Source organism: Patagioenas fasciata, chromosome 1 (assembly GCF_037038585.1).
Source record: "Patagioenas fasciata isolate bPatFas1 chromosome 1, bPatFas1.hap1, whole genome shotgun sequence".
In the NCBI taxonomy this organism is placed as follows: Eukaryota; Metazoa; Chordata; class Aves; order Columbiformes; family Columbidae; genus Patagioenas; species Patagioenas fasciata.
In genome coordinates, this window is record NC_092520.1 from 8,805,199 (window position 1) to 8,825,867 (window position 20,669).

General features: G+C 39.8%; 1 protein-coding gene across 30 annotated transcripts in view; it reads left to right on the plus strand.

The window, feature by feature from the left end:
* Positions 1–20,669, plus strand: part of DLG2 (discs large MAGUK scaffold protein 2) — a 1,047,967-nt gene that overhangs the window by 903,630 nt on the left and 123,668 nt on the right. The window contains exon 1 of one of the 30 annotated variants that reach the window (XM_071799723.1): positions 19,130–19,433. The exons of the other annotated variants lie outside the window; for them this stretch is intronic. The gene's annotated coding sequence lies outside the window, so the exon portion shown is untranslated. Of the gene's footprint in view, positions 1–19,129; positions 19,434–20,669 lie in introns of those variants that run through there. 30 annotated transcript variants of the gene reach the window in all.

Here is a 20,669-nt window from a genome sequence, read left to right on the forward strand (position 1 = left end):
TTATTGCAAACCGTACTGTAGCAAAGAACAAACCACATTGCTGCTGCCTGCTTTTCTCTTCCTTAAGGTATCGTTAATTAGTTCATAATAGTAGCTACGTATCTCGAATAAATTTCATTTCATGATCCCAAAGGGCTTTGGAAGATTAAGGATTAAGTTACACTCGCTAAGGTACAGAGGTGCAAAGGGAACTAGGAATGACACAGAAAAGAGAGCAAGGCTTGTTTTGGGGGTAGACGAAGAGCTCACCCAGAGCCTTATTATGATGATGTTGATACCTTCAAGGAGGCAAAACTGGGAGGACGCACTCTGGCTGCTTTTGTTATGCTTCATATGTTCCAGAGATTCTCATATGCTTTGGGTTTTGGCACTTCTTTCTGCCTGAATCTGCCTACAAAACAGATTAATTTTATGTAATTCAAGAGATTTTCACTGAATTTTGAGAGTCTCTTTTTTTAAAAAGCAAAATACTGCTTTTGAGACACTAAAAATATTAAAATGTGGAAAAAAAAATTAAATTAAACCCATATTTTGTGAACTCCTATAATGCCAGAAGAGGGCTGCACCGATTATATTTCTACAGATGTAAAAATCTAGAGGAGGAATAGATCACAGAGTGTTTCAAATCAATATATTCAATATATTCATCAATGACTTGGATGAGGGAATAGAGTGCACTATCAGCAAGTTTGCTGATGACACGAAGCTGGGAGGAGTGGCTGACACGCCAGAGGCTGTGCCGCCATCCAGAGACCTGGACAGGCTGGAGAGTTGGGCGGAGAAAAATTTAATGAAAGATACCAAGGGCAAATGTAGAGTCTTGCATCTGGGTAGGAACAACCCCAGGTTCCAGTATAAGTTGGGGAATTATCCATTAGAGAGCAGCGTAGAGGAAAGGGACCTGGGGGTCCTGGTGGACAGCAGGATGAGCATGAGCCAGCACTGGGCCCTTGTGGCCAGGAAGGCCAATGGTACCTGGGGTGGATTAGAAGGGCGGTGGTCAGTAGGTCAGAGAGGTTCTCCTGCCCCTCTACTCTGCCCTGGTGAGACCACATCTGGAATATTGTGTCCAGTTCTGGGCCCCTCAGTTCTAGAAGGACAGGGAACTGCTGGAGAGAGTCCAGCGCAGGGCAACAAAGACATTGAAGGGAGTGGAGCATCTCCCGTGTGAGGAAAGGCTGAGGGAGCTAGGGCTCTCTAGCTTGGAGAAGAGGAGACTGAGGGGTGACCTTATTAATGCTTACAGATATATTAAGGGTGAGTGTCATGAGGACAGAGCCAGGCTCTTCTCGGTGACAACCAGTGGTAGGACAAGGGGTAATGGGTTCAAACTGGAACACAAAAGGTTCCGCTTAAATTTGAGAAGAGTTACCCTCAGTGAGGGTGACAGACACTGGAACAAGCTGCCCAGGGGGGCTGTGGAGTCTCCTTCTCTGCAGACATTCAAACCCGCCTGGACACCTTCCTGTGGAACCTCATCTGGGTGTTCCTGCTCCGGCAGGGGGATTGGACTGCATGAGCTTTTGATGTCCCTTCCAATTCCTAGCATTCTGTGATTCTGTGACACAAATTAAATTAGGAATATATTTCTATTTTAATAGTTTGTATTAAAAACATTACCATTGTAGGTGTTCTTCTAATAATAAATCAAAGACAATTTTTTAGTCTTTCCTTTCCCACTATATATTGATGCTTTTTTTTCCCCATTTAGGCGTTTAACTCATGATAGCTGAATTTGCAATATTTAACTTTTCAATTGTTTTCAGTTCGTCTTTTTTTCATAAGGGAAATCTTGCTCCACAGTTTTGGGGACTGTAATGCAAACTGCCAGGGACTGAGATCCACTAGACACATAGATGTTGTTACCATCACCCACGGAATAGCAGACACAAGAAAAGGGTTGAGGAGGAGCTGCAAAAATATCCCAGCTTCTGAAGCGAGAGAGAGAAAAAGGAGGATCTCTGAAAGTATTGAAAATACAATATAAGATGTTGCTATACTGTAAAATTCTATTACTATAGAATTATAGCTTCTTTTTAACTATTTAAGGAGGAAGTAGGCAAAACCTGCCCTTCAGTGCTTTTTAAAGGAATGCAGTGTTGTAATTTTCTTAGGATTCAGTCGATAGTCTTCAAGGTCATGATACAGGCTTGGATCACCAATTCTGTTACACCTGCCCATTATGTGCTCTTAATTTTCACACTGGTACCATGCTGCTGAGGACAAAAATCGGGTAGAACAAAAGCATATTTTCTAAGAAGGTGAAGTCAAAGATGAAACCTGTCTTTGAGAACTTTATTCATCCTGTTTTTATTTGATGACCCAGACAAATGGAAAATTCGCGATTTCATGTGCTAATTTTTTCCTGTGGTTATTCATTTTAATAGATATTGAAATATGTGCATTATCTCCCATGTGGACTTTTCTCTCTTCCAGTTCCTAGACTCTTCTTTTTTGTGCCTTTCTAAATGAAAATCATCAAGTATCTACTATTCTGTGCCATGAAAGTGGCTCTATATTACATCTTCTTTCCCCAGGGAGGTGTCACGGCCCCAAGCCTGACAGTGTTCAAGAAGAGACTGGACAACACCCTCAGACACATGGTGTGAACTGTGGGGTTGTCCTGTGCAGGGACAGGAGCTGGACTCGATGATCCTTGTGGGTCCCTTCCAACTCAGGACATTCTATTATCCTGTGATTCTCTTTGCCAAGCTCAAAATCTTCATAACAATTTCTTCAGATCTTCTGCTGTCTTTCTTTATCTCTGTTTTGGCTTCTGCCCCCGTGTTTCACTGTCATTTTTGGACAACAGAGCTTCTTTCAGTGTTTTAGTACCAGTGACCTCAGTACACAAATACACATTTCTAGACTGCATTTTACTCCTTTTTCTGCTCAATCTTAGCACATGTAACCCAAGTGAATCACCCAGCTGTTTTCACTGTTAATTTTTCTTTAAGTCTTTTTTTTTCAAGCATTCATAACAATGGCTTTCATTTTTTGTTTCTTTATATATATCATATTAGCTGGTATATTCAGACAGTTTTCCTTCATCTGGGACTAGCTTAACAAGTGAACCAGATCATTAAAAATGTCTGATGTTCTCTAATTGCTATTACCTTAAATACCAGCCTTTGTTCTAGCCTCAAATGCAGTCAAAAGAGGCTTAGTTTTCAAAAGCATTGATCGAAATGCTGAAAAATGTATGTTCTTGTATTTATCCCTCCAAAACCCTCCCAAAAATACCTTCATTCAGGAATCATTTTGTGCTTTTAAATAACATTTTGAGACATAAACCTTTTCCTTGTAACTCAATATGGACTTTACTGATACTGCGTGGCACACATCCTGTAGTCTTAATTCAAACATTTCACAGAACACTCTTGCACTTAGAGAGTTTTTTTAATTGGTCATCTTTTTAAAGTCAGGAATGAGGCTTTTCTGAGGAGGCATATTCTAAATAAAACAATGTGAATGTTTTTATGTTCTCATCTTTAGTTCCTTTTCTTTACTTGACTTTCACTGAGATCAGGCTGACTGCTCTGTGCTCGCCCAGGCATCTTTTCTGTCCATCTGGATCACGATTATTTCAGCCTACTGGAGTTTCCTCAGCAGCCCAAGGTGCATTAAGGAAGAAAATCTATAAACAATATGTATCCTCATCTGTAGCTTCAAGACCTCTTACACAATTATTTAGTCATGCCTATTTATATATAATCTTCTATTCCCAGTTACTAGTGTTTAGTTTTTTGCTTTGTTTTTAATAAGCACTCTACTAATTACAGACAAGTATTTCATCCCTTTCATGTAAAAAGAAATATCCTATTTCTTTCCAAAACCCAGATGGAAGTATTTAGTGAATAGTTCCCTGCATTCTGCATCAATATATTTTATCATCTTCACCTCATGATGGATCTATACTATTCCTCAGAGCTTTCTTTCATCGAACTAGACTGAAACAGTCTTTTTTATTGTTCTTAGTCCCGCCAGATATATTCCTTTGATATTTTTAGAACCTAGTATAATTTTCTATATTTGATGCCTTTTGATTTACTTCAGGTGATATGTATTTTTTTTTTCTTTTTATTTCTGATGCCTCTATTTCACATGGGAACCAGGAAGAACTTGTGAGTCTATCCTGCCCTTTCTAAAGCTGTGTCTGCCACTGCTAAAGACTGGTCATCAGCATCTGCACTGAGCTGTGGGATCCATTTGCAATAGCTCAATATGATGCTACCTGAAGGCCTGGCCAACTTTTCAGCCACATGCACATAAACTGTGGGTGCAGGTGATGGGGTTAAACTCTGTGTCTATGGCCAGAGTTAACTGGGAGTCTGTCGTGGTTTTCTTAAAAAACAAGTTTCTTCTTCAGTGAATTTGCCTGTCAGCTAAAGTCTTCATATTAGCTGCATTTTCCTGGAGAACCGGACACATGTTTTGGTAAACCTAGCAATGGAACGCAAACTTATTGATAAGCATGGATGGACATCTCGTGAGAGGGGCAACGAGAAACAGGTGACCAAGAAACTGACCAACTGTGTATAACATTCCATTCATGTGAATACTTCATATAAAGTGGGAGATCACCAGGATCTCATCCCTTTTTCCCTTTTGTTTATGGCAGACATTAGGAGAGGATCTTGTGAGTCATCCCTGCGAACTGAGGCCTAGTGAGAGACTGAATCCAGCTCCGGTTGGCTGCAGAGTCCAACCCAGGACTTTGGGTGCTGGCTCTGCAGTTGCTGAGACTTTTCAAGATTGGTTTTGTATATTTTGTATTATTTTCTCTATTCTTAGTAGCATTAGTAAAACATCTTTAATTTTTCCAACTCTCTTCTCTCTGTCCTTTCCCTCCCCATTGCCTGTCCTGAGTGGGAAGCGGGGAGAGGGAGTTGCAAAAGGGGGAAGGCAGGGAGGAGAGGAGGTTAACAATACATCTGCCAGGGTTTTATTGTCACCCCGCAATCATAAACTCTCAACGGAGTCCCTTATGACTGTTGCTTGCATCCGTGGCACTGAAAATACCTTTTTTATAGCATTTTTTTCTTATCATGAAGGTGCCTGGCGGTTTTCTGTTTTCTTCCTCTGGGGGCAAGTTCTGCTGTAGTTTTTGCTTGAATGGTTATATGAAAACAAAAACAAAACCAACAAACCATATGTAAAGACAGGGGCAAAACTATCTCCTCAGCTGAACCCAGCAAATGTTGACAACAGACTCTTGTTCCTGTGTCCTGGGATGTCAGAGTGGTAAATTCTGCCTAGAGGCTTGCAAGCACAAATGTGTGGCTAACAGAAATAGTATTTGTTGCTTGAAAGCAGAAGGTGACTGAATTTTCAACAGAGCTTTGAGGGAATACAATAATAATAGTTTGTCATCTTTTAAGTACTCCTGCAGCATTCACCTAGGTGCTTGACATGCTGATCAATGACATGGAATAATGTAATAAATTCAGCCTGACAACACGGGGAGTTCATTGTGGAGATTGTACCTAAATTAAGGGCATGCAACCCAAGAGAAAATGTAGGTGGGTAAACAAGGTGGAGTTGGATCAAGAGTGACTAACAAGGGAGAAATTAAATAGCCGAGTTCATGGGTCCTGTTCCAGGATTGCAGTCCAGCCCTTAGATACCTGCTTGACATCTGCCTGATTCTTTAATCTGTGAGTGCAAAGTATATGTTGCAATCATTTTCCTTGAAGAGAATATGTTTGTGAAAGAGCTACAATATTTTTATATCTGCAAGAGGACTAAGAAGTCAATGACCAGCTTATTTTGGGTACAGGAAGAGGGGAATTTTGAAGAAACAAATGTCACCTTGATACAGATCCAAAATTAGAGCTTTCTGAAAACAAAATCATAGAGAATCACTTTATTCTGGTTCAATTCTGACATGAAGAAAAAGCCCCAAATTTAGTCCTAAATGCGACAGACAATATTTGGGGTTTTACTTTTTTGTTCACCATTGCCTCCAGTTCCTTTAGGACTGGGCCAGATGGAGCTCCTGGGGTGAGATGGAGGGAGTTCCTGCATGATGGAGAACCAAAGGTGCCAAAAGGTAGGAGAAACTTCAAGGTCTGACAGGCAAAAGGAGGATAGAAAGAAGATGAGAGCCTGCAGCTCAGGTACAGGCTGCAAGAGTTCCAGAGAGGAGCAGGGAGGGAACAGGAACGCTGGTGTGGGATCTGCTGCCCTGAGTTAGCAGCAGCAATGGCTTAAAGTATGGAGCCTCTTCTCCCTTGGGGCCATGATGGGCCAGAAGAAAACAATGTGTAATACTTGCAAGATCTCTGATTTAAAATAATCACTTTGGTAGCATATAGCCTAGTAAACTATGTTTGGCAATATTCACAAACTGGAGTGTGTTTGCCCTTGCTGTTAAACTGTTAGCATGGTCCCTGGCACATTTTGGCCAAGGCCAGTGCTACATGATCTCGGAGCCAGCCTGGATGCAGGTCCAGCCCCAGGAGCAAGGTTAAATTTTGGGATGCTAGGAGAGTTTGATGGTACAGACTTTAGCTGCTCCAAACCAGCTGCCGCAGGGCTGGGGAATCATCTTGGAAACATCTTCGTTACTAATTATAAACCCAGCCTTTGAGGTCTCTTTAATTAAAAATTTCAGGATTCTAATAAACCTCCATCTTTTGAGTCCAAAATTCTTTCAAATCTACCTCGCCACTCTAGCCAGCCCAGGGTCCCGTGGCACTGGGGTTAAGCCAACCCTGGAAGCATCTGCAGCTTCCAACAAGCAGATGAGTGTGAAAGCAGGGCTGACTGGAAGCCAAAGGCTATCGTTCTGTCATTAGAGCTTCAAGGAATGCAGAATGTGAACATGCGGTATGAAGATTTTTCCCCTGCAGTCAGAATGTCAGAGCACCAGGAACAAATGCTCAGCTGGGGATCTCCAGGCAGCTGGATGCTCCCGTGCTCTACGCAACCTGCCAGCACTGTACTGGCTTTGCAGCCCTTGAACTGGCAGCCTGCCATGAACTTGAGGGTCACCCCCAATTTGCGTATTTATTATTGGTTGAATGCTGCACAGTGTGCAATTTGCATACATCTGCATAGCTTTTTAATTTTTAATTAATGCCTAGCTTTTTTACAATTTTTAATATATGCTATCAATCAATTTCATGAACTATGGGGAGATTAAACCAAGTGAACAAAGCCAAAGGAACAAATAGCACTTTTTGACCTAAGATCCACCTTTCTTTCCCAATGCTGGTGAGCTTTTGACAGCAGTTCTGAAGAAATGAGCCACTTTTTCTAATTTTTCCCTGCTGCTACTTAGCACAGACCTTTTATGAATAGCTCTGTGTCTGCTCATGCAGACAGATAAAAGTCCATTTAACTGTTGTGAACTGTTCTTCCTCACTTACAGAGCACTCTGATCAGCAGCACTGTTTTGCTCCTCAAGCGCAGTATTTATTTCCTGGCATAGAGAAGGTCAGAATGTGAAAAAAAGATATGAAACAGAAAGATGAAATTGATGGAGGAAGTGATCCTTACAAGCCCACCCTCCACGATGTTTCATAGCCATAAAATATTAAAAAGAAGCATAAGTTTCGTCTTTTAAATATCTCTAAGCTGGTTTTTCAAGTAAATAAATAAATCTTGAAACTTTGTGCTCAAAGGGAGGAGGAATCTTGTTGCTGCCTTCAGCTGCCCAAAAGGAGGGTGTAGAGAAGAGCCAGAGTCTTCCTGGGGATACAGAGCAATGGAGTGAGGGGCAATGGACACTAATTACAACAAAGGAAATTCCAATTCGTTATTAAGAACAAAATCTTCACTATCACAGCAGTCAGATTTTGGAAGTTGTTGCTCAAAGAGGCTGTGTAATGTCAGTCCTTGGGCATTTTCAGAACTCAACCAAACAAGGCCCTGAGCAAGATGTAAGTGGACTTGTTTCAAGCATGGGGCTGGATGAGATAAACTCTAGAAGGTCCCTTCCAACCTGAATTGCTTTTTAATTCTATGAGAATCAAGTGTACCTATGAGAATCAGAATAGATCTTTGCCAAGATACACTTCCACTTTGATCAAATAAATATAGGTGGTAATTCAACAGTGCATACCACAGTACAGTTCACAGTGAAAATCTGTAGCTGTGTAAATAATGCTTGGGTACTGTGCTGAAATTACTTTGAGAGACCTCAGTTACCTGTCTTCTTTCATGTGGGTGATATGTAGAAAGGCAACACTTGATCTTTTTTTTTCTTGTAGATAATCATTACTTAATGAAGGCATTAGGAAATTATCTTTCAAAGCCCAGCTTATTTTGCAGGAGTGGCTTATTTTGCATGAGGTGTATTAAAAGGTTTACTGTGTTGCAAAACTAAGGCTCTATCCATTCAGTGAAAACTTAAGTATTGCACATGTACAGGCTAGTGTCTCTTCATTTAAGTGTACAGGAGGTAAGTGTGAAGGGTGAAAGATTCTTCTGCGTGGAAATTGCCTTTCAGGATGGCTAGATAAGTATTTGGAAAACTTACGGTAGCAAATTGCTCTAGCAAAGCTGTTGCTGAATTATTGGTTCAGGTTACCATTTGGAGGCTGGTAATAAAGTTCTCTAGAAAAGGTTTAAATCAAAGTTCTCCTAGAAAAAAAAGGATGAGATTTTCCTCTAACAATATGTTCTTAAAGACAGATACCACAATATTTCTTGCACTGAATTGTGGATCCCTGAAAATCTGGTTATTGGAGACGGAAGATGTGTATAGGTGGTCTTGGTTAGGGATTTGCTTTGCGCAGCAGAAGAACCAGATAACCACCATGTTTTCCATAAGAACAGTTCATTTTTTAATGCTGCTGGCAAAGAAGATCATGAAGTGAGAGGGGACTTTAGAAAACTTGCATAAAATATGGTGAGAGAGATTGCCTGTTAATTCTCTTTCATGTTGGTATATGTGGTAACTGAGGATGGTTTGTGTTTGCCAAGGTGGTTGGGGTTTGTATAGGAATCTGCACTGAAACAGCTGAGGAAGCTTGTTGAGTCTTCCTCTTCCCATTCTAAAGCCCTAAATGCTACTTTCAGATTAGAAGTTATCCATAAGATATTTATTTTGGTTTTCTCTCTTACAGTAGCATTTTAATGCTAAAACAATAAAATAACAGCTAAATGAGCAAAATCAAGATCATGAAAGATCAGCTACAAGTCTTTATTTGTCACATGTACTCCATAAATAAATTGTTTATTGTTCTTGGAAAGGACACATGTCATGTAATAGGAGAAACTGTTCACTGAGTGCTGCATCTGGATATTATCAACAGGCACTGTTTGCTTGTTACAGAGGGAAAAAAAAAATGAACAAAGGGATCAACTTCTTACATAAAACACTGATTTAGGAACCATCAACAACATAATATCTTGGGCCCAGATATGTTAGTGTATCTGGAAATTTAACTCCTAGGGCAGTCATTGAGGATGTAGCTTTCTTTGCAGAAAAAAATCCCAATGCAAAATATCCACTAATATATTATGGTTAGAATCAAAGATCTCTGGAAGTAAAGAACTGGAGAAACTGTAAGCAGAATCATTGTGTCATTTTTCTTCTCTCATACGTGTGCGTGAAGCTGCAGATATGCAGTACTTTTTGGCAGGATTAGTTCCATTAGTCTTTCATCAAGTTTCACCTGCATTTACCAAGTGGACCCTAAAATTACCCTGATCCTAATAATGTTCAGTACGTCCAGGGCATGCCTTCACATAGCAGGTTACTACTCAGCTGTAATTAAAGAGACCTCAAATATAGAAAATAATGTGAAACATTGTTTAGATTTCAGCAGTCATAATGTCTATCACATAGATCAAACAAATAATTAGTTTAAATTAATATGGGACATTCAGTTATTGTACCATTATTTCAAAGAGAAAGGTTAGCTTTTCAAAATGATATTTTCTCAGCTGTCAGGGCTGTCATCAGTGATTATATACTGTATGATGGCATTTTTCTTCCTCAGTACAATATTAAGGACTAATCTGAGTTTTTCAGTGTCTTGTCCCCCTGTCATTTGTCTTTAGAATGTAAATTTTAATGAACTGAACACAGGATGTGTCTCTTTTCTTGCTACTACATCAGAAGAAATAAGAGGATTTTGTTTTGGTTGGAAAGATCAAAAGTAATTTCTGGCTACATCCAATCTAATACCAGTTAATATTAACTTCATTGACCACAGGTAAAAGGAAAGTTAAAGAAAATCAATTATTTGCAGGAAGCACTGTGTTAAATTTGCATACATTAAGATCTCAAGCGGATTTATTCCTTCCAGAGGAAAAAAAAAAGGTAGTTTCATTGAAAGAAAGACCCTGAAGTGACTCCATGAATATTAACATGCTTTAACTTTTACATACATTGATTTTAACAGATTTTCCCTACTCTTTTTCAAGTCTTATTAAGTCAACAAGTTTGTAGTTTAGGAACAGTTGATTATTTGAAAATCGATTAACTGCAAACCAATCAAGTGTGTAAAAGTGCGTCTTTGTTCTATATAGTGTTGGTTCTCTATTCTGTATAGTATTAGTATAGGAATTATGTTACAGGGAGAAAAATGTTGTTGGTTGGCCTTGAAAATTATGTTTCTTAGGTTTCTGAAAGAAAGCCAAACACCAAAAAAACTTTATCAGAAACATGCATATATTATTGAATGATTCATGTGTGTTTGTGATCATCTGCATTTAATATCCATCCAATGTCTGGATGAACTTATTGTTAGTAATATTTTTATAATGAACATGTTTCATATTAATATTTGCCCAAGGAATGGGCAATATTTACACCTCACCAGTCAGAAAATGAAGTATATGATTGTGCAAAACTCCCATTGTAAATACTAAAAACATAATGTTCATAAACCAACTATATAGGCTGAGGGCATCTACTAACTCCTGTGTGATCATTAATTTGTGAAAACAACAAAAAAAAATCATTAAAAAAAAAAAAGAGAGAGAAGAAAGCATATATTCATATATTCACTGCAAATTATTTGTTCATCTCCTCTGGTCAATCATACTCAGAAAAGCTTTGTTTACTAGACTCTTCTTTTTGCTAGGATATAGGTAGTATAGTGTAAATACACACACAGGACTTGCATTTTTCATCCTCATAAAGGTCCTTGTTATTTCGCTGGGTAAGAGCTGAAGAACAGTAGTCCAGTGAGGTGCTTACTGAGAAACATTTAAATTTAGTGGTAAAAAGAGAGAGAATTTTTTCCCCTCATAACTTTGTGGTACAAGTTGACTAATTTATCAATGTGCAGAATATTGATGATACTTTCAGGAATGTAGGTTTTTATTACTTCGTAACAGAATACCGTGATATCCATAAGGTGACACATTGCCAGAACACATCCCATCTATTGAGATATGAAACCGGCTACAATCTTCACGATAAGTCATCTTCCACCATCCTTTCATGGTGGACTGTAGACAGTGTTTTCTCTGTAAGGTTCATATTGTTTCCTTCAAAAGTGGCCCGTTTTCATCAACTTACCGCATTTCTGTACATTTTTGTTGAAGTCCTTGTTTGGTACCAACACAAAGTAGTATGGATTGCCCATTTTCCCCATGGTCACCTCAGGGTCACTTTGTTTTTATTCTTCTCATTCAAGTATGTCACCTCTGATTATTCCGTCCCCAAACTACATGTTAAAGGCCGATAAGCATGTTGTCTCAGAGCTGGTGCTGAAAAAGTTCCTTTATTTTGTACGCATGCTCAGTGACAGTGCTTTTATATTGTTCCCTCTTATATCTCTTCGACTGACGTATATTATCATATGCAGTATTAATGCAGGAAGGACCAAAGGTTTTTTTTCCCTAATTGTGGTTAAAAGCAGGAAAAAAAATGGAGAAAATCACTGCTTGGACTCTCCAACTCTTCCAAAACTGTTTGCTTTGAAGGTGCTTATGTGGCCTGCAGCATTAATGTTTAAATATATCATTATTTTCAGTTTATCTTCACAGTACTTGCGTGAAACAGTGCTGAGCTGAGAACAAACACACAAGAGAAAACTCCTGTACCAAATGTCCCACGTTCTCACCTGCCATTTGCTCCTTCTTTTCTTTTACAAGACGCTCTGCTAAAAAAGCTGTGGAGTTGTAAGCAGAAGGGAGATAAGGCAATCAGCTTCCTTCTCCTCACTGCTGCCCTTAATTATTCTTTTATCTTTGGCCTGTATTTGCCATTTGATTTGTTTCCATTTCACATATCTAGCAGAAAGCTGGTCAGGAAAAAGCTACAAATCTAAGTGCTGGGAACTGCAGATCCTCAGCTTTAACATGCACTGTCTCTCTGTTCAGTTCCTCACTATTCCCTGATTTTAGAATTTAAAAATTATTACCCAAGTGTTCTTGTTGTATCTATATAATGTGAGTTATTTCAGTAGGGTTTCACTCAGAGACTCTGATGCTGTATTGAGAATAAGTATTCATATTTCACCTCCTTTAATTCTCCAGTTCTTCAGTTAAAGGTCTTAGAGCACTTTCCCACTCCTAATTAATCATTGAGCTGTAAGTAGTTCAAGAATAGAGCATCTAATCCAAGGCCTGGTTTCTGGGTCCCATCAGACACAATCCTTACAAAATGGTGGCTTGTCCTTAAGTGCCCAGCTCAGCTAAGACTCTGTGCCAGGTACAAATGTGGTGGAATGACAGACTTTTCCCTGATCGTGGTTACTGCTGACCTGTAGATGGAGTGTCATGTCCATTCGTGCCTTCAGAGTGCCGGAGAGTAGAGGAATGATTGGCCATGTGAGTCCCCTCAAAGCATGTTCACCAGGGTGCCATCACCCTTAGCTAACCAAAAGGGTTTCTGGTGAGAGGTGAATTAATTGGTCTGACATTAGAGCCAAGGCAGTAAATCTGCAGTCTCAGCAGTCTTGTGAACCATGCAAGGATACAGATGATTCCTGCTGAGCTGAAGGAGCGTTTGCCATCTCCCAACAGAGCAGTTACTTCGTCCTTTCTTTTCAGAGCAATATTTCACTCTGATACTCCTGCAATTGCATATATTCTTCCTTGCTGGGAGGTACTTTCTTGGCGCATTTGCAAGTAATAGCAAAAAAACCCTGCAGAAGTAAATTTTGCAAGAATAGCTGGCACAGACCTAGCTTGAGTATCACCTGCTGCCCATCCTTGGCTTCTCTGCATCACAAACTGCTTTAAATGTTCAGGCTCCAGGAACAGCATAACCATGGAGTTCAATACGAGTAGGTTAAATTCGCTCATGGTGTCATCTAAGCTGGCTCATCTGGAGCTAGCATCGGTATCTATCTCTACATTGCTCTGCCATCTGCATTGTAGTTAGTCATCCAGGCTTCAAATTTTCTTTCCTGAAAGAAAACTGTAGGAGGGGAAAACTTATTCTAAAAGTGTGTGCATACTGATTCCTGTTCTAGCTCATTGTCACACTCAGTGCAGAAGGCATCCTCAGGCTTTGCCGCTTATTTTTTTGCAATCTACCACAACTACAGGCCTGAATTTCACAGTTTTCTCATGAAGAGTGTTCTATGTACTTATCATACAATTACAGAATCATGGGTTGGAAGGGATCTTCAAAGCTCATCCAGTCCAACCCCTGCCATGAGCAGGGACATCTTCACCAGATCAGGTTGCTCAGAGCCCTGTCCAGCCTGGCCTGGGATGTCTCCAGGGATGGTGCATCCATCACCTCTCTGGGCAACCTGGGACAGGGTTTCACCACCCTCACTGTAAAAAATTTCTTCCTTATGTCTGGCCTGAATCTCCCCTCGTTTAGTTTAAAACCATCATCTCTTGTCCTGTGACAACAGGCCCTGCTGAAAAGTCTGTCATCATCTTTCTTATAGGTCCCTTTTAAGTAACCAAAGGCCACAGTGAGGTCTCCTCAGAGCCTTCTCTTCTCCAGGCTGAACAACCCTTGTGACCCTTTCCATGGATAGTCCCTTGCAGCACTGCCATAGGCTGCTTCACTAAGGCAGATCTTCCCTCTCCACCGCACATCCCATACGTCTTAACCATGATGTCTGTAAAGCTGTTACTTTCTCCATGCATCAGTAGTTGCTGTAGGTGATGTGGAGGACTATGCCAAGCTGACAGATTTTTGTCACCATCCTTAGAGGAGTCAAGTGTATCATTCCTGTGCTGTGCTTCTTCCCCAAATCAACCACCTACTCCTCCCACCACAAAGTGCACACAGAGTTAGACTGTGAACTACAGGAGGTTCTTCATGTTGCTTCACCATTCTTTGCCATGCAAAGCTGTTAACTCATTTGATCCCTGCACCAGGCTTTTGAGAAATTGACTGTGGGACTTTCTCTTTGTGTAAAAGATGCTTGCCTGCTTTGCTTCTGAATCTTATCTTTTACCCAACAGAAAGTGGATCTTGAACTGCATTTCCATCTCTTGCAGTTAGTAAATCCTTTGTGGTTTGTTTTGCATTTCATTATCGAGCTTCAGACAAGTTCAGCTCCTTTAAAAGGAAACAGCAGAAAGAAAACAATGAGAAACACAGGGTTAAAGATAAAATGAAAGCCCAGACAACAACACCACCCCAATTCTGGATGCTGAAGAGCATCATCTACATTTCTCAGGTGTTTAACCAGCTGACCCAATCTGATCCATACAGAAAATCAGCATTTGTATGAAATTCACTGGCTTTTAAATGGGCTACTGTAGTATTCTAGGTTCATGGGGTGCTATAAGAGACTTTTGAAATCAAATCTAGGCAACCTCTCCAGGGGCTCTAGGGAAAGTGCCATCTGGCCTTTCTTCCTTTTAGCAGCTCTTCTTTATTACTGATATGATCATTCATATTCTTGAGACTATGAAGCCACCATTAAAAGAGTTCAGCCTTCCTAACTAGCAAAGCAAGTTCTTGTCATTGCCCTTGATCAACGGGAATTTCTCTCTTGGGTGTCTGTTCATTCACACCTAGCTGAATATCCCCTTAAATTCTCATTTTTTCTGTACTTTTTCAAACACGGTCCTCATTCAGTAAGAGGACCTGAGCTTGCACGCTGTACTTGCAGTAAAAAAAAGATGTCACTTGAGGAAGTAAAGTATTGTAATTCAGAAAATATTATTACAGTAATAGCACTTGTACAGTCCTTTACATCTTCAAAGCCCTGTGCCAGCTAATTTATTAATTAATCTAAATACACAGTTTTGTTCATTTGTACTTATGAGGCTTAATCGTAGAAACTGAAGCTCTGTTTAAAAACTATTCTTAAATATAATTGCGAGTGTACAACACTGAGAGGACATGACTTTCTTCATTGCCTTGCTATGGCAATTAAATTCATTTACATTTTGACTTCTGTTTATTTTTCAATGTATGATGTATGTAGGCTACAGCAATGTGATTTTCTGAATCAATGTGTGGTACTCTTTTACTGTGTATATATATAAAAGGCAAAATTATTTTTTGATTCAGAGCACAGAGAGTGGAGAAACTTGTGAAATTCATAAATCCTAGTGGTCTCAGCTGGAATTAAAAGTTTAACAGATCTCTGTACACAAAAGGTACAATGACGACTGTGTCTCATGCTACTACCCTTCAGACAGCATAGGTGTTGAAAATCCCTGTAACTAGTGGTTATCTTGGTCAAATTTAATGAAAGACCTTTACAAGTATGCTCAGCTGGTTTTGATTTGAAAAAAGTAAGGTCTCAGAATTAACTACACTCATACAGATTTCACAGCAGCTCTTAGCTGGGTTAGGGAAGGAGAGCTAAGTTAGTGCCTTTGCTGCAAGGAAGGTGGCAAAGACCAGGCTAGTGACCTGCAGCCATCGAGGTTCTGGGCTTTGTCTTGTAAGAGGCTCAAGAGAAGCTGTTCTGTTGTGAAATGTTGCAGACTGAGGTAGAGCGACGGGTTGAGTCTGAGATCAAATGAGAAGCATCCATAAGAAACCAAGCTTTTTTAGATCCCCTGGTCATTGAAGAGTTTTGGTTTCTTGTTATTACTGCACTTCAGGATGCTGTTGTCTGATAAGTTCCTCAGCCTTTTAAAAATCCTGCTGGGCTCTTTGCTTTAGCCATATCCTCTGACATGGCCATCAACAGTCTATCAGATGAAAAAGCATTTCCTTTAGTCAGTGTAAATCTGACAAAATTCACTAAGGAACTGAAGAGCATAATTTCTAAATGCAAGGTACTGAATAAACACCCCTTTAGTTTGCATGTTGGCTCCTCAGGCCACATGGCAGGAATTAGTGACTAGTGCACTCATCATCTGTTCCAGCTGGCAGAGCCTGGGCATTATCTCTGTTACTGCACGTTTAGTCACCTGGCACTCTGGGTCCACACTGTGGAGATCCTGGAGATCTCATTTTGCTTCATTGGGCAGCGAGTTAATTGTACTACCTAATTCATGCTCTTGATAGTATCAAACCTGCCCGTAGTTACTCTTAATTTGAAGTTTCCTTAGCTGCTTCTTGGGTGGCAAAGGTAACTACTTCTGTTATTCCAGCAGAATGCCCTGATTTTTCCCCGGTGATCTGTGTTCTCTCTTTAGATAGCAACCAGAATGTCTGTGGTGTGTAGTCAATATCGAACATGTGACTATGGAAGAAAGAAGTCATGTTTTGGCAGCAAATGGGAACCCCTTTATTTTTTATAATCATTTTTAGATAATTTCTAGTGTGCAGCTTGAAGCAAGGAACCTCAAAGTGTGCAAGTAGTAAGTGTGTTCGTTACAAATGCCTTAAAAATACTTACTATATATCTGTGTAGGTATACAGAAATCTGGCAGCCATATGGGATTTTCGTGCACTTGTCAGTGAAGTGAGAAAGTTTGAATGTGAAATCTCACATTCTGCACCAGAACATATGAACAGAGCCCCAAGGCCACGGGTTGTGCGACGAGTGTATCCATTCACTGGGAAGGCAGCAGTTTTACAGAGCACCACACTACTGAATATTATGACAGTATCAGCTATGAAATATTTCCCATGGAAAGGTAACATGGAAGCCAGGCTAACTAAGTAAAAATTGCAAGTAAGTGTGAAATGGGATAGCAATTTTTCTTGAAATTGTGTAATACCACAGACTGTGGTTTATGAATACCACCTACACACAGCTAGGAAATATTGCAATGTTTTACATTATTGTGATGTTTTTCAGTTTTACAAACCTTTACTTCAGTGAATTTAAGCTGAATTTTAGGGTGAATGTCATATTGGTCAAGAAGATTCAATCAAGCATTGCTTGTGTCTTAAATCACACTGCACCCAATTATTGTAAGGCAGTGTCATGTTTACACAGACTCTTGGGAAGCCTCTTCAATTCCAAATAGTGTTAAGGCAAAATAAAAAGGAAAATAGATGCCATTTAGGGCATTCTGGCACATATGGCCTGAAACCTGTCTTTCACAAAAAATAGGTCAGACAACCCGAATTAGCACACAAAATAACAAACTATTGTGCTTGGGCCACTGTATAGAACGTCCATAATTTGCAAGTGAAGTCTGTAAACACATGAAAATAGAATTTGGCTCTATAAGGCAAACCCAGTGGTACAGATCTTACTGCTGCTTCTCAATGAGCCAGGCTCTGTCATCTGGAAGATTTTCTGCCCATATTGGATTATTCCCAGTCAGCATTGCTGGAGGATCCAATTATTTGATTTCAGCTGTCCTTTCCTCTGAGAAAGACAGAGACATCAAAACCATTAGTCTGATTAAGTCCTGATTTGTCTCCGCTACATTCTGCCACCCAACTATATAGTGTTTTACCTTCATATAAGCCATTATAGCAAAAGCCAGTAGCACATGCAGAAACACCGCTCATGCCTCTGGCATTTAGTAAAAATTATTTTCTTGGGTAATGAAGGTGCTGAACACAAAGAGACAAGTGGGGAGTGGGGGGGAACGAGCAGCTGAGGAAGGGAGAAAAGGGATATATATAGGACTTGCTTTTGCTATGCATGAAATGCAACACCCCGTTCCCACATGGTGACGCACATCGGCTGGTCCAGATGGTGAGAAGGGTTGGGTTTCTGCCTGGGGCTGCCGGCTCAGCCTTCATTTGCATTCCTCAGCCCAGTTGTTCGTGGAAAAGCATCCAGGCGATGCACAACGGCTCAAACAACTGTGCTCACCTTCCCAAGCACAACCTTTTGTCGTGGTACCAAATGTCAGGGGAGTGAAAGAAGCTGGATCAAGTTCAGGCTCCAAATGGAGCCCTCTGAGAGTCATCGCTAGTGATGGAGAAAGAGAAAATCATCCCAAATAAAGCATTTTTTCACACCCTGCACTTGTTACAAATGCCCTTGAGTTTGTGTAAAACACACAAAATTCCAGGAGCTCAACTCTGAAAGACCAACTCATCCTTCATCATAAAAGACTTGCCATACAAAACCCTTTCCAGCGACTGATCCCTGGCTGTGTATTACCATTACCATTACCATTACCATTACCATTACCATTACCATTACCATTACCATTACTAGTTTTGCTTGTTAGGGGCTAATTGTGAGTACTAACTTGTGGCACGTGCAACAATTGTAATTGCGATTGCTGTAGTAACTCCCATTTGAAAATGTTTAGTTTAATTGATTTTCTAAGTTTTAGCTCTTTGGTTCTGTTATTTTGTATCTATACATTTGCTTTGAAAATAGTGCAAGCACGGGAAAAAAGAAAGCATTAGAGAAGTGAAGAGCTTTACAAATATATATTGATAACTTAGAGGATGTTCCTAAAACGAATCAGCATTTTTTTAAGAGGCTTTTAAAACATACACGTAATTTCACCTAGCAAGTATATTACTTTTAACAGTCATTCTGCCCGGAGCAAGGATTTTAGGTTATTATTGTTAATGTCCGTGGAATTTGCTTGAATAATTTCTATTCATGATAGTAGAAGTTAGGAATAGTGTGTTAGTCACAAAATAAGAACTGTGTCTTTAAGAAGGGAAGATTTTATGAAGATTTTAAAAAGAAAAATCATGAACATTGTATCTAGAGGAGATAGAAGCTATGTTTACCACTATACTAAGAAAAATTTAAGTGAAGAATCCGTATCGGTAAATGATTTCTTCTCTGAGTTTTGCTTATCCTCTGAAGTGCAGTTGATCATTCCACCTTAACAAGGTGCAGTGATTGACAGGTAGAGATGTGGCACGGAGCAGAAGGTGGGAGTGTGCTCTATTGGTTTTTGCTTGTACATCCTGAGCACCAATTACTGTCACTGCTGCCAGCACTGATGTGTTTATCGGGATGAGTTATAGCAGAATATATGTACACAGGCAGTGTGTATGCTGGATGACCACCCCCTGTGATGTAAAATATGAGAGTCTGGGAGCTACCGTTTTATAATTCATCAGGTTCAGCAACCGAATGTTGTTGGTTGGCTTAGTTATAAAGGCAAGTGTGAACTGAACAGCAGACAGGAGCATCTCGCATTAAGAGTCCTGCGAAGCTGCATTTGGTGACCGGGCTCTGCTTTTGTTCAAGTGAATTCAGTCCTCGGTGAGTGATGGGGGTTCTGTTGAGCTAAAGCTATTATTATATAAGCTGGGGAAACCTGCCTGCCTGCTAGTTTTATGTGTATTTTGCTGCTGGAAGTCCTTGTCTGTGGTTGTTTTTAGCTTTTACAATATTTTCAGTTGCATACGTTACTGGCACAAAATGAGATGAAAAGAAAAATGCAATGATGAATTATTCACCATAGCGCTGCGAGGATCTCTTTTCTAGCTAAAGTTACTTTCCTTTAGTGACTGTGTTGGGGGTTCAAAGAAGCTACAAACCAGCAAATCTACCTGTCATTAGATTGCTTTTATTAGCAGTTAAAGAGAGTGATAGCTGTGGCTTTTGTAACGAGAGGAATGAAAAGGGAAAAAAAAAGCAAAAATCAGAGGCAATTACAAATTCTTTGCTTTTATGTACATGTGGTTTTTCAGATGCAGCATTAAACCTTTTGTGTGCAGCGAGGGGCTACAAAGAATTTATATTGTAGAGCTTTTTTAACTAGATAATCAGTAAAATGGTAGCCTCTCTCTGTTTTTGTGGTAATATGCCTAGTATCACATTAAAATGAATGATTCCCCATCTTGCATAACAACAGTGCTGAAATATGTGTAAGATGAAAGGCAAAGGGAGACTTTGAAACAAACTGGTAAACGTGGTTTAGCAGAGCTAGGGAAGGAAAGGTTTATTTCCTATAATGTCTGCATTACTTTTTGAATTTCACCAGCTTTAAATTCTTTGCTCTAATTATCACTTGCTTCATTATAACCTCTACATCTTTTCAAGAAAGCTCCTTTGATATCTGGCCGTATTATCTTGCTAGTAACCTTTAAAGATCAGTAAGCCAGCAGTTTTATTGTTGGTTTAAGCAGGAAGGGATTGAAAAGCAGAGTTTATGAAACTGAAATATTAGCATTGCAGTACAGTACCTGTACCCCTCCTCAGAAAAGGCAGGTTGTCACGAGTGATAATTTTACTTTTCCTTGTATCAGTAGCAGTGTTATCAAAGGGGCAGTTGTTGCTCTTGTCTTTCTGTGCCTGCTTTTCTTTCTCTCTGTGGGTTGAAGAGCCAAGTTTGTTTTGTCAAAGTATCAAGAGGGCTTGGCAAAACATCACCTGTTGTCTTATTGCTGTATTATTAGTAATTGGAGAGAGACACTCTTCCAGAGACCTCTCATCTGTCATCAGTCCAAACTGTTTACTCTGTAGTGATTTGAACTTGTGTTGTGACTTCTCATT